The following is a 14,477-nucleotide window of genomic DNA, read 5'->3' as shown; positions in this document are numbered from 1 at the left end:
TAGGATGCAATCTTCTTCCTTTTTACACGATACGATACCGACACGACTGCGATAACTTGATCGTTAACTTTAAAAACACCCACGGCAATTAAGTTTAAGCATAGATTATATTTTAATATAGTGCTATAAATTTTAACTTTTTATTCGTAATTACTAATTAGTAATTAGTGTAATTATATGTTGGTGTGAATTATATATTAAACTTCATTTACTTTTATTCTTTGATATTCAACTTCACCTGAATTTGAAATTTTCAATTAAAGTTCATCGACAAAATCATGCAGTAAGTAGATAGATTTTTTTTCACATGTGCGATTTTCAATTAAACAAATCTTCCATCTTGGATTATCCTAGTAGTAAAAAGTATCCCACCAAAAACATTTTCATGTAAAATGTTGCCAAGACGAGCCCATATTATGACTCGCACTGTCAAAAAGTTATCAGATCTCATGTAGAGCCAAGCTTCTAACACTACACGCCCTAACTCTACAAGGCCTAACTTCACAAACTCTACACCTTAGTCAAAATATGTGGCTTGGCCATTTCGCTACATTCACATCGGCGTAAGGTGAAAAATTAATTATTTCACTGTTCATTACTTTTGTGTTATACAATTGTTCTTGTAGTTACGAACGGCCAAGCCACATATTTTGACTAAGGTGTAGAGTTTGTGAAGTTAGGCCTTGTAGAGTTAGGGCGTGTAGTGTTAGAAGCTTGGCTCTACATGAGATCTGATAACTTTTTGACAGTGCGAGTCATAATATGGGCTCGTCTTGGCAACATTTTACATGAAAATGTTTTTGGTGGGATTTCATTTCTTTTTGTAAGTTGTTTGTAACAAAATTTAATATGTCGATTAAATTTTTTATTTTTTTTTTAACAAGGAGTACCTATGCATATATATATCTAGGGGAACCAAGTTTTAGATTATTAGATTAGACCTCTAGCGTCATCAAAATTTAATTTAAAATTACAGGTCTCATACAAACTCCCATCCCCTAGTTTAAGGGGTTGGGGGATGAAAGTTACAAGTTTTATAATTTTTTATTTGTTTGTGTGCTAATACTAGCTTACATACAAAATTTCAGCTTTCTAGGATATTAGGAAATACCTTAAGAATTTTGATGATCATCAGTGAGTCAGTGACGAAATTAGCGTTTTTTAGATATAAATAAAATCTGAAGTATAAAAGCTAATGTAATTAAGACTTAATATTTTCAATAAGTCCGCTATTGGCAATATATCCCGAAAATTTTGTTGATCTAGCATAATCCAAACCCAAGTTATGAGGGTTCAAAAAAACGTCGAAGCGCTTCGAGAAAAGGTAGGTAGTGCCCGTGCGCTTCGCTTGTTCGCTTGGCTCGTCTTGGCGGGGGCACTACCGTGCCCCCAGATATGAACAAGAACCCATTTATATGGAAGCGAATATTGTTGACCGGATAAAAGTGATCAAGTTTATAATAACATGAAAAGTGCAAAAAATTGTTATTTTCCTTTCTCTTAACACACCTGTAAACATAGTTAACCAATAATATGTAATGGCAATAAATATCCAACTATGTATACTTCACAATGACACTAGAACATTGTATTTTATTCCCCGCGAAGTAATCAAGTCTTTCAAAAACAGCAGTAAAATCTTGCAAAGCCTTGTGCTTTCGCCACGCAGGTCACTCTCAAGGTGGGAAAATGTAAGGTTTCATTTCACTGACGCTTGAATACGTGTTTTGTGGCGATATTATGAAAAGGAAAGTTGTATTTTATTTGAACATATGTAGTTTTAAACTAAATTATATGTGTTAAAGGGACATTCGGTTATAAATGGACTTTCTTATCCGTTGTGTACAAACTTCGCTTATATTTATACTCTGTGCTCCGCGTTTCACCTGCATTGCTCCGCTCTTGTTAATCTTAGTGTGATGATATATATATAGCCTTCCTCGATAAATGGGCTATCTAACACCGAAAGGATTTTTAAAATCTGACAAACAAACAAACGAACATTTATAATATTATTATAGTATAGATGTATCACTTGAATTTACAACATTGTATACCAGGGTAACATAATTTATGAGCAAGTCGAAAATTAATGAATAATTTATAGATTTTGTAACACTGCCTTTGTATACGCCCACCGCTTAGTTTGCACCTGTTCCTTAAGTCGAGCTGTAAAATTTTGTAAGTACCTTACTACTAAATATTCATCGATACTTCTTGAAATCAAAACGTTTTATTTGGAAACAAGAACATTTACACGTAGCAGCTACATTCCTTCTAGATCATTCTATGAATATATTATGCGTTATCGACAAAAATGTTGTAAATAATGAACATTTTCATTAAATTTAATGTCGAAAAAGGCTTGGGATTTATCTGTGCTTGCATAAACTTCATATTAATATTTCTATTAGTCATACAAGAAGATAAGAACGAGGGAAATAACATCTTATAAAATTATATTTGGGTATGAAATCATCACCAAATCAGGCTTGCGTAGGGAAGGACAAAATGACCAATGCAAAAGAATATTTAAAAGCCGATTTTTTAATATATAATTCACTGAATATTACTTTATCCAAATTTTTTTTTTGGAATTATCGTCGCAGAGAAACGGATCCAAATACCGCTTTGTGCTCTAATTCTCTTTTTCATTTTGTTTACTTTTATCCCCTTTTTATTTTTAAACGGCCAGTAACTTTTCGCTAGTCGTTTTAAGTTGTCCCCGATTAATTTGTTAGTAATATTTTTTATTCATCACATATCATATTTTTCATACCGCTCTCAAGTTTCACTATATACACATAAGGCGACAGACTGAAGGTCGGTTTGTTCGTGACGAGAATACGATCACTTCACATTCTAATGCTAATAACATACTTTATGGCTTTCTTACGCGTTACAATTATAATGTCCGCCATTGCCATTTCAATCAAAACTGATAGCAAATTGAAAACACCAGTTATAATAAAATATAATACGATTAATATGAAAACCAGAGAAAAGAAACTGAATAAGTGCATGCAAGGCGACGTTTAACTCTTCTTGCCTGTCTAGATAACCATACTAGCGGTCCGCCCCGGCTTCGCCCGTGGTACATGTTTACGTTTTCTCTACATAAGAACCATCCTCGTACTTCAAGGAATATACTTAATAAAAAAAGAATTAAAGAAATCGGTTCAGCTGTTCTAAAGTTATGCGCTTACCAACACATTTTGCGCTTCATTTTTATATATAATACATATAACAATAATAAATACTGAAGGCAGTAGTTTCTTTTCTTAGTATTTTTTATTCGAAATAAACATTGCTCACTTTAAATAACCTCAAAATCAAAAGAGCTTATAATAAAGAACCGTCTTCATTATTTAAAGGCGTTAATCAAAACGGTTTTAATATTGAACTAACCCAGACACCATACATGTTACAATTTGTAACTAACTGACCGAAAAAGTGACCACTAGTTACGCAATTCCACGGAAGAATCGATTCATTTTAATTGACCGCTCGGTACCGTAAGCCGACCGAATGCTTGCCAAATCGGACAATGATTTCATTTACTATGGGTAATTGAAAACGTGTACATACTATTACACTAATATCAGAATTCGTAGCCTTGTTATATTATACGTGACATAGGCTGGCATATTTACCACTTGGTGATAATGTTTGCTTGATTGTCGCTATCACTGAACCGTTGCGACACTAAAACCTTGGAGTCACTTCCCTGTAGGCTTTGTTATGTTATTTAAAAAAATCGATTTTTCTCTGTTGCTAAGCATTTTGTATTATGTACTTGCTTTACCATTTAATGCGTTTAAGAATAGATTTACTCTTACTTTCTTAAATCGGATAATTATACATGTAATTTACCCGATTTAAGAAAGTAAGTAATAAGAAAAACTAACAAAAGTATTGAAAAACCCGTAATAAAATTTTACGATTTATCGCCATAGTAACAAGGCATGTAACCCAACTATGTAACCAAATATCGTATGACATGCACTTTTCAAATCATGATCAAATTCCAACGCTCTAAGTTATTAAAAACGAGCCCTATACAACTCTCAAAAGTAAAAAAACACACAAAAAACATTGAGGCACGCGATCAAGAATCGAACTTGAAACATTAACGTGCCAGACACACCTACCTGTTTCGTGAAAAGTAAGTGTACAGTCGAATACACAATGCTTAAATATTAAAGTATTATATTTAAAAGTTTTTGATTTTTGAAATTATATTCACTTCATTAAACATGGAATTCTGTCACTAAAATATTCATACTTTTAGAGTTTACAGTAATAAAAATCTCTTTAGTAGTACTCGTATGACCACTGTGATTGACTATTTATGTCTCCCACAAAAGTTTACTAGTAAATAAAACTGTGTAAAAAATGTGAATAAAGAAAAAAATATTCATAACCCTTTCCCTGTATGAGCACGACTGTACTAAATATTTTGAACCAAACAAGTTTACGAATACCGTAGAAATAGGAGATATCTGGCCATGGGTACGCTTTACTTTAGACTTTAGATAATGTTGATATCGAAGCGTAAACAATTCTATCTTACTGATACATTCAGTGAAATCCTTTAGTTATTCGGTAAGAGTAATGTGAAAGAGAAGAGCGAGAAGTTTGATTTCTTTTATAATATTGCAATCAAATTATAGCTTAGTTTATACGAGGAAATATTATATACAAGTCTAATAGACATTTAAAAGATGAAGAAGTCATTTTTAAACTTTACATTTGTTAATTCGATGTGTGAAGAAGACTTTGGCCTGTATTCCCAAAAATAATAAGTTAAGAAAATACTAAGTACGTCAATTTGAGTGCCTAAATATTTGAGTTAGGACGGATTGAAAGAGACAAATATTTTAAATACCCACCATAAACAACACATTGTCAAAATACAATTTTGGGACAACGAAAATAATACTTTCTACTTCAAAAATACGCAAATTGTTATGAGAATTAATGTCAAAATCATTATCAATTTTTCGGATTATTACTTATCTGTAATCCGCGAATACCGTGTTCTTAACAAGTTAATAGGCAAATCAGTATAAGTTGATTTAATACGCCTACAGCTACACGTGACTGGATTCACTTTTACTGTTAACATTCACGCGATGTAGTGAAAACAATTGATTTGAGAACATTACCTACTTTCTCGTATCCTTTATCTAATGGTGTGGATAATATCTGGTGATAAATAGAAATGCTTTCGTCAGAAACAGTTATTATTCGGTCAACATATTATTTTAATCTTTATATTGATCTTCGTAGAGCAATATTACACACAAATATTTTTTCAATAAACAAAAAGTTTGACTGTAGAAAAAGCAACGTAAACACTTTAGAATTTATGTGGTTATAGTATTACTATAATCTGTTTTTAATTCATATTATTTAGTTATTAGATACACGTAATTAATTGCGTTTATATCCTAACATGTAAGTTAATTAAATATATTTAATCTTTATTTTACCTTCAAGAAGTCTATCCTTATACGTAACTGACTTGTCACCTCAAAACCTTAATTTACGAAGCGATTATTATCTGTGCCTTAATGATACGTGACATTAAATATAAAAAATAGGTAAATATGATACGAATCATATGTCCTCATAGGTATAAGTTACACGAAATAAACACTTTATACGACCGTGAATTTAAATATGTTAATCAAAGTACTTTACACTCTCATAAATTTCCTCATTATCTTTTAATCTTATTACATTCTTAAAATGTATCTTACGAAAACAGATATAAAACATCTTAGGCACGTATCTAAATGAATAATTATTCTGTTTCTTTTTTTTATTATGAGTTGTAGATATTATTATAATCACAATATTTAAATCTATACTTTAAGGCATTAAATAAAGTTTTGGAACTTTCATAAAAATATTTCTGTTTCTCCAGAGTTCTTATAAAACATACCTATGTATCTATTTTCGCGCGCATTTTTTTCTTATCTGTGCTGTCAACATGCGAAAGAAAAGTGTATATACACGTTCAGAAATCGAAAGTTCACATTACGTTCCGTTTGTAAACTATTATCAAGAATTCAGGTATTTTGGCTTACGCATGCTACTTTCCCTCATGTTTATATTTCACACGTTTGAAACTTTTTGAACGGTGTTGTATAATATGTGTTATTGTGGGAACTGGCCATTGCACTTGTCGAAGCAAATAGGGCATTACGTAAGGCAATAAACACAGTATAATACAAAAACATATTATAATTTCTGGCCGTTTGAATCTGGTTTTATTAAATGTGACAAACCTTATTTTAATTATTGAACAAAGATATAATGTTATGAATTAAAAATACCTTTAGATGAATCACAAATGAATTTTAAATAATGTAGGTCTACAAATTTAAAGAAAATAAAGTTATTTTAACTAATAAATAAAATGCACTTGATCGTATACACTTGTTACAAAATGTCAAAGGTTTAGAAAAAACCTATGAATTAATAAAAACAAAAATTTAGATACAATCTGGGCCGAATAAAAATAGTTTAATTTATAGATGTTCAACATCAGAACTGCTTCAAAATACAATAACGCAATCAATCTTGATGAAATCTTTTAAATAAACTAGATTCATCCGCATATATTAATAATGAATTAATTATACGTGTGCTAAATACCAAGTTATGTAATATTTTAAATATCATCGCTGACGCACTTACCAATTAAGATTCCAAATAACGTGACAGGAGATCTGAAATGAGACAAATATTTGAGTAAATTTCATATAAAGTGAAGTAATAAAGCTTTAATTAATGTTTAGATAACATTTGCCTTTTAGTTAAAGTATAGCTTTTAACGGTACATTTACATCAAATAAGCGAATGCTCAATCTAACCCCACTATGTCAAATTATTTTAGTGTAAAGAGGCGTAGAGCATTCTTTCGTTGTTCTTAGTGCGTTCGAAATAATTCTATGCTATGTTTTTATACTGAACAACACTGAATACGAGTTTTAGTTTACGCTAAAAGATCACAAAATAATGCTCTTGTTCTATCTCTAGCTCAATGTTCGTTTGATGTAAATGCACCAATATGATACATTTAAAACTTCGTTTCGTAAACTTCACAATATTTAGGTATCCGTGTATGAGAAAATTAACCAAGTATATATAAAACATAATATAAACAGCGTCTTACTATTTATTTTTATTACTTATTTTAAACTAGACTTGAAAGTTGAAACAGTGAATGTGGATTATTACCTATGTATATTTAAAAATGTAATATTTCAAAATTTTAATTAGGTATATAATTTATGACATATTAGGTAATTGTTGGCCTTTGTTGATTAGGTATGTTATTTATTATCCTTGAATGTAGGATTTTTTATAACAGGCAGGAAATTTTGGTTTTAATTGCTTTAAATAATATAATTCAGTCCTGATTTAAATATGGTAGATAAACAAATTAAACATATAAAGTAATATATTAATTACAAAAAAACTGTTTAACGAGAAGTATAAAATTAAGGCAGTTTGTGTACCGTGTAATATTCTTACAGTTTACAGTTTGTGTATCGTGTAATACTCCATGGCCTTCTCTTGATACAAACATCGTATAAAGTATAAACCATGGTTTAATCACACTATTATCTCAAAAGGATTACAGAGATACACTAAGCCGAAGATAAGGTCCATCTTGTTTGCCCGCGATGCCAAATAGACAATGAAATGACCTCACACGTTAACTTATTTTTATTACAATGTAGAGCATAAAATATACATAAATATTTCTCTAATTATATGTAACTATTAATGTTTATAGAGAAACAAATGAAAAGAAATGTTCAAGTTTAATTAATCAAAATAAGTGGGTAGTATGGCAGTTAATTATATTTTTTAATTTCACCTGAACAAGTTTAATTTTAGCCTAAAATTAGCTGTGAATGTTGCTAATTAAACTAATTGTTGTAAAAAAGCTAAAAAAGTTAGTTTGTAGTTAAAATGTAGTTCTATATGAGTAGTATAATATGTGCTGTATTGATTTTTTTCTATGCAGCCAACATGCAAAAAAGGCTTACTTTAATCATTTGAAAGATTTTTTAACAGGTGAGCGAAGAAGGATGACATCTTAGATATTAAAAAATGAAATAAACATGAAGTATAACAAATATAGCCATTAATTCTGTCACCAAAACAGCCGTTAGCATAATATTATTATTCGTGATTTTATAGATACAAATTATGCAAAATTTAAAATATTTGCCATTACTTAAAAATTATTGCGCAACCTTAGATTAAGGATTGGTCTCCGCGACCAATCCTTATTCTAAGTGCGCAACCTTATTTCCTCGTGGAAAATTGATCGAAATATAGGTGGTAAACAATTATTAAAATTATTGGATTAACCTATTTACGTAACTATTTGTGATAAGAATATTCAATATACCTACGTGCGCTTTATGCATTTAGTTCAAAGATTTCGAAAGAGTTTCTGCAACGTATCAGCAGTGACCTTTTTATATTAAAATGAGATGAGCTCATTTTCTACCTAATTGAAAAAAATGCATGAAAAATTATGCAAGCAATATACTTAGGTAGTGTTTGTTGATTTTAGGATTTTTTAAAGACTGTTTATTACACGCAAGGATTTATAATGGTCACTTATCAAACCTTATCTTATACTTACTTTGCCATAATTAAAAACCTTTTGGTCAAACAACATTTGGTTGGACAGCTTGTAAGGTATACAACACAGAATGACCATCAATTTTTCATTAATTTTAAATACAGTCACCGTAAAATTTGTGTCTGATTTTGCTTATTTCAAATTAGAAAATACTTACCGGGTGAATGAAATGAAATCATTATTGATTTAGTATTCAAAACGCATGCATGTATCCGCACGCAGTACCGGATTAGGTGAAAATGGGTTTATAATGTTCCGTGATGTGTATTTAATTAAAATATATCTGATGCGCATTTGATGAATCTCAAATTATGTTATTAAAGGTCTAAGGTATACCTACGTATAAATTTATACATAAGTATGTACCTACTTAAATTATACAGGTATACTTATATTATATAGAGTTGTTAACGGAATATAATATTTGGGATTTTGGGTGTAATAAACAGATCATAAATGAATGATGAATCATCAGTGATTTTTTAAATTTTAATTCTTTTAAATCTCATTTAGCAATTATTAGCAAAAGACAAATTTCAACGAAGCGATTGCTTTTATAAGTAGGTATTTAAAAAATTTAGTAATGCTTGGTTTTGGGATCAAGAAAACCATTAGTCAATTCATATTTAGCGAGTGCGCAAGTCAGTTAACTTCTAAATTTTTTGTGAGATTTTGGCAAAAGGTTAGAGACGACGTAGCAATGTCGTAAATGATAAATGGTAAAGACGCAACTCAAAGAACAATATAATTTTTTCTTCAAAAAGTTGAGTTCTTTATAAAGTACTAGCTGCTCCGCGCGGTATCACCCCCGTGGCTCCACTCCTGTTGGTCGTAGCATGATGATATACCCTTATAACCTTCCTCGATTCCTTCGAAATGGACTACCTATCTAACACTGAAAGAATTTTTCAAATCGGACCAGTAGTTTTCGAGATTAGCGCGTTCAAACAAACAAACAAACTCTTCAGCTTTATAATATTTAGTGTTGCCCAAATGCAAGAACAAGACGAGACTTAGCCAGTCTTGGTCTTGGTCTTGCGCCAATACATCTGGTCTTGGTCTTGGTCTTGGTCTTGCGCCAATACACCTGGTCTTGGTCTTGGTCTTGGTCTTGCGCTCCCAGTCTTGGTCTTGGTCTTGGTCTTGCAGCAAGAGTCTTGCAAGTCTTGCAAGTCTTGCAATTACCTATTCGTCTATTACTATTTATTAAAGTTTACTTTAAATCTTAGAAAAACTTATTAGAATTGGAACATTGTGAGCTTGAATTATCATAGCCATAGTAAAGATCAAGCAGATTAATAAATAACTAGTTAGCATAGGTCCAGTTTTTCATATTCTTTGATACAGTTTTTTGCGTCTCATAGAATTCCTAAGCGTACCTACCTAGTTATACACCGAACTGTTACACCTAACTACTCAGTGAAATAGCGCTAAGTCCTAGCTGCAAGACGCAAGAGTCTTGCAGGCTATGTCTTGTTCTTGCTCAAGTCTTGCACGGTCAGTCTTGGTCTTGGTCTTGCTAAAAATACGCGGTCTTGTTCTTGGTCTTGGTCTTGCAAAAACGCAAGACGCAAGACCAAGACTGCAAGACCAAGACTGAATTTGGGCAACACTAATAATATTAGTATAGATATGAAATTATCAAATACGAGGAAATGTTACTCTATACAAAAATCTACCTTTCTAATGGTAAAGTATTTTCAACATCGATTGAGCAGTTTTGAAGCTTATTCCATACAAATCTTTGCTCTATATAAAATTAGTGTAGGTAAAAACCTCCAACCACAATAATAGAATGGAAGAATGTTTCTATATTTAGAGATGAAGAGCAGTCACCTGAGGGCTGAACTTGGCTTCCATTGAATCAAGACCATAAACAAATGCCAAGGGACATAAACAATGTAAGCGAAGCGGATATTTTAGTCCTCATTTAGTTTCTTTTGGAGGCTTATTTATTTGCAAAGCATTGACACAAATTGAAAAGCAAATATATATAAAATTTAATACCCTTTATTCCCTTTACTTTTTATGACCCTTTATTTTTCAATCTTTACCTAAGTTTCCTGTTACCGTTATGTTTACCTAGATACCTACAAAGTAACATAAGACATTTTTGCTTCGAATATTTTATTATCAGAGAAATATTGATAACATTCCTACAGTAGGTCAGTGGATGAGATTTGTCTTATCGTGAAAAATATTTAAAGCCAAGCATCAATCATAGTCTATACAATTGTGATGAAAATAATAACTTTCCAAGGTCGAGTGAGATATATTTTACCTTTTACTATTTTTACTTAATTACAACATGCTTATGACATTTTATCTAAGCTTTCAACCGCAAAACGTAATATTAATTGCGACAGTGTGGTTGAATAGAAAAGTATATTTCAACAAGACTGAATTTCTAAACGAAACGCAGTATTTTATTTTGTTAAAACTGATTTAACTTGTCATAAATATAAATAGTTCAGGATACATCGCCCATTTTTGAAAGTGACTACTATCAAGCTAATTTTCCGTTTGTAGCTTTATTTTGATGAGACGCCCAATAATTTCGTGTACGAAAGTCTCGATTGTGGTAGCTAACAGAGATAATAAGGATAAAAATTTTTGATTTGATGGTTCTCAAATATTTATTACTAACTGAATTTTTTTTTGTTCAATCTCAAGATAATTACCTAAATTATTCGAAAAAATATTTGTCCTACAAAATCTATGGTTGGTTCAAAGAGTCCCCCTTTCCAAAGTGTATCGATAACGAGGTCATCATAAATGATTACTAACAAGCTGATTTTTTTGTTTTCACTTAATTAATGTTTATATAATTCAACAGACATATTGTCCTACAAATTGCGTAATAAATATTTGAGAACCATCAAATCAAAAAATTTTATCCTTGTTATCTCTGTTAGCTACCACAATCGAGAGTTTCGTACACGAAATTATTCGGTGTCTCATCAAAATAAAGCTACAAACGGAAAATCAGCTTGATAGTAGTCACTTGCAAAAATGGGCGATGTATCCTGAACTAAAATTCCTAGGTAATTGGCATATACGGTGCATATTTTTTTACATAAAATCTCTGACACATGTTCAAATATTGCCCATATTCACACACACCCAAAATTTGGTCTATTGTAAAAATACGACTGGAAAAAGTAGGTAATTAATCGCATTATTTATGCTTACATATTATACACCCGTTGGCATAATATTTTTACAGCTTGCACCCATATCCTCTCGCGATAATCAATTTTTATCTTGATGTTATATGCTATTTATGAAGCCAAAATTGTAATAATAAAATAAAAAGGGTTAGCAGTATCGGGCATATGTCGTAATTCGTAAACTCGTAAGGACTAAATGACGATATGAAAGCATGAAGCATCATACGATAAACATTAAACATGTAAGTTATTGTTTTGTAAAAACGTTGTACGAAACAAAATACATCTTATAAATCAGAATCGAATGGGTGGTCTCATTGGTTTTATGTAATGTTTATTACAGATAACAGAATAAGTATCTATAAAAATTCGTTTAGAAAGACGTGGTTTAATTAGCAAATTAATAGATATATTTTACTCATTTAAATTGTTGTTATTGAATTTTGTGTAAAACTATCTACGCATTTTTTCGTGATTTTTTCAGAGGACAAGTTTATTTCTATTCTAAACCAACAGCAATTGAAAGATTGTGTTCATTTTCGGTGCAATCTTAGAAGAAAGATTGTATCAGACATTTGGTTCAACTATTAATAAAACTGAGTAAACCGCATGTTGAGTGAGGCTTACAAAAAAACTATTATATCACAATCCACAGAGATAATTATATCATCATAAAAATAATAGGCCTAACGAACTTTAGAAAGTCATCAACTAATCATCGAGTAACGTTTGCCTCAGGCTGTAATGTTTTATAATATTAATGTGAGAAAGCTACGTTTAAAGCAAGTTAGACGAATTAAAGTTACTCTTACTTGACTATCTGATAGTGGAGAAAATTTCCATCAGCAATGTTAGGTACCAGCTTTGTCTGCAGTTTTACCCGAATTGCTCCGCTACAATCGGTATAAGAGTATTGGTATGATATTATAGCATATAGCCTTACTAGATAAATAGACTATCTAACAGTTATTTTTTTTTTCAAATCAAAGATTAGGGCGTTCAAGCAAAAAAAAATCTTCAACTTTATTACAAAAATTTCCAATTGATCATGAAAGAAAACATTGAGTAGGTATAGATAGCTTAAGTTTTAAATATTGTAAATATTAATCGATATTATAAGATTTTCAAGGAACATGACAATGAAATGAGAAAACTAATTTATTTTGAAATGGACTTTCTACATTCAAGCGTTGACGTCTTTTGTATACGACAAGCGCATTCGTAATACATATCACTTTCAAATACAACATGAACATATTTTATTCCTCGTAAAATCTAACTAGCTTTGCCTTTATTTATTCTCAAAATATGTAGAATTATACTAGTAAGTAAAATAGAAATATTGACTAGACTTGAACTCAAACATAAAAAAATATATACCAGCCAAAATAACGGGAGTAGGTAATTCTGTATTTTTAGAAGATATTTCACAAATTTACATTCTTTTTGAAATCATAATCAAATGGCTATACTCCATAAATATTTAACAATAATGGTGCATACGTAAAAGACATTTTATTTTGTTGCATCCTTATGATATCAAAACAAAATTCCACCTGCATAACCTTACGTCTCATCTTTAAAACGTTTCATTGTTTGTAAACAATTACTGTTTATAAATAAAAGAACAATGTTATAACATATTGATGATTTATACTTTCGTAACACCTCATTATTGAATACTTCAATAATTATTATCTTTGGCTTCGTAAATCATTCTCACTGTGAAACTAATCATAGGTTTTGTTAGGTATTATACAACGTATGCATAAAATCGAATTGTGTACCTACCGGTCTAACAAAGTTCTTATGTAAAATATCAAAATCAGAATGACGTCACATTTTACCACTGGCAATAATTTATTGATGTTCTCAGTAACTACATTACCATAAAAGAGATTAAAAGGTTGTTTTTGAATTATAAATGAGCTATTTTATCGATTTGACCTACGGGACGGAATTTAAAACAATTCATAAATTTTATACCCTCCTACCTATCTATTTTTTTGTTATCAGACGAAATAACAAATTTTATAAGAAAATGAAAGAATCAGAAGTGAGGCTTAATATCATAAATTATTATTGTATGCATCTAGAGATCTCTATTATATTTAGAAATCTTCATTTTTACCAGATTTAACTGTTACTTTTTGTTTTTTTTATAGCCTTAGGAGTATAATATTTTATGCTTGATTTTTTTCAATCTTTTGATTAAAATCCTTAAAAATGAGAGCACGAGACGAAGTAAAACTTACCGACAATCTGTCGTTATGTAGATGAATAAATTAAATGCTTTTACTTTATCGGTAATGCTTATAAATTGATTTATTTATAGTTTAAAGAATTAAAACAATAAAAATTACATAGGTACATAAACGTTCGATGAGTTAAAAAAATACTTAACTTTACCCAAGTTCATAATAACCTTTGAAAAACAGGTTGAATAAATTTGCAAAATTTTGTGATTTAACTAGGTTCGTATTTTTTCGTTAAAGAATAATTTTAAATTCTAGGTAACTACTTAGGTAAACCATTATATTACAAGATTAATAATAATTTGAATCGCTGAAACTCTTTCATGATATTGCAGACATTTCATCATAGGTATGTACCTAGCTGCTCTACGCGGT

At 30.4% G+C, this 14,477-nt stretch overlaps 1 protein-coding gene across 2 annotated transcripts in view; it reads right to left on the bottom strand.

The window, feature by feature from the left end:
* The window catches only part of LOC123700030 (trichohyalin), a 56,260-nt gene that overhangs the window by 40,099 nt on the left and 1,684 nt on the right, over positions 1 to 14,477 (bottom strand). For both annotated transcript variants that reach the window (XM_045647134.1, XM_045647135.1), the window contains exon 2: positions 6,709 to 6,740. The gene's annotated coding sequence lies outside the window, so the exon portion shown is untranslated. The remainder of the gene's footprint in view (positions 1 to 6,708; positions 6,741 to 14,477) is intronic.

This window comes from Colias croceus, chromosome 19, assembly GCF_905220415.1.
Source record: "Colias croceus chromosome 19, ilColCroc2.1".
NCBI classification, from domain to species: domain Eukaryota; kingdom Metazoa; phylum Arthropoda; class Insecta; order Lepidoptera; family Pieridae; genus Colias; species Colias croceus.
Note: the sequence above shows the minus strand (reverse complement) of the source record. Positions and strands in the feature narration are given on the sequence as shown.